General features: G+C 57.6%; 1 protein-coding gene across 6 annotated transcripts in view; it reads right to left on the bottom strand.

Moving 5' to 3' along the window:
* TPM2 (tropomyosin 2 (beta)) overlaps positions 1 to 1,025 on the bottom strand; it is a 13,176-nt gene that overhangs the window by 6,907 nt on the left and 5,244 nt on the right. The gene's annotated exons all lie outside the window — the stretch shown is intronic.

Raw genomic sequence — 1,025 nt, forward strand, 5'->3', positions numbered from 1 at the left:
GCATTCTTTCCATTTGGTAAAGGCCTCCTGCTCCATCGCCACAGTCGGGAAACACTGCCTCAGCAGCTCCTAGCCCCGCTTCCCACCAGGGGGGTGGAAGGAAAACAAACCCCTCAAAATCAGGGGATGGGTGGCAATAAGACCTCACTGTGGGGAGCAGCCCCATGCACCAACCCAGGAGATAGTGTCTCCTGCTTATTCACAGGCTGCAGCAGGACTGGCTGGCTGCGGTGCCTGGACACATCCAGCCTCATGCTTCAGCACTGCGAATGCCCCAGGGAATATTAGCCAAGCACAAGGCCTATGGGAACAGCAAGGGGCTGTCACCCTGCATGGCGCCACTGTGCCCTCACAATTCCCCATGGGGAGTTGGCAGAATGGGGACAGGCACAGCCGGCACCTCTCTGAGAGGGTTGCCAGCCCCACATCTGCTTCCACCCCATGAATACCCTTTCTACAGACTCTCCGAGAGCTTGTCCCTTGCCGGACTGCCCAATGGGGCGCTGGAGCTGTCCCCCACAGGGCAGTGCTCTGCCCGCAGCATCAACCTCACTGTGTCGGTAGATTTTTTTCCCAGGGAATCACCCCCAAAGTGGGTCAGACCTGCCCGGATGGACACTTGGGAACATGAGCTCTCCCTGCAGCTCCCAGTGACCGGGGAACCCGATCTGAGGCTGCAGGAAAGGGCCATTTCCTCCGCACACAGCCCGAGTGACAACAACCCGGGTACTGCACCCAGCTCTGCCGCTCCTGATATGGTGAGAATGTTGAATGAGTAGGCATAGGAAACAGAAAGAAAGGAAGAAAACCGAAAGCTCCAACAACTAAAAAGACAAACCAGGAAAAAGCTGCAGCTTGGGAATGCCATCCCACTGCCAGAATGGAAATTTTGGCCTGAGGCAATGTGAAGGGGCGGCTTGTCCCCAAGAAGGGACAGGCTGGAGAGCTAAAGCTCTGCGGCCCGGACCGCAAAGTCCGCTGGAAGCCAGACAAGAGCCTGGGCGTGGGATTCTGAGCTGTGCACG

This window comes from Corvus brachyrhynchos, unplaced genomic scaffold, assembly GCF_000691975.1.
Source record: "Corvus brachyrhynchos isolate BGI_N302 unplaced genomic scaffold, ASM69197v1 scaffold140, whole genome shotgun sequence".
NCBI lineage: Eukaryota > Metazoa > Chordata > Aves > Passeriformes > Corvidae > Corvus > Corvus brachyrhynchos.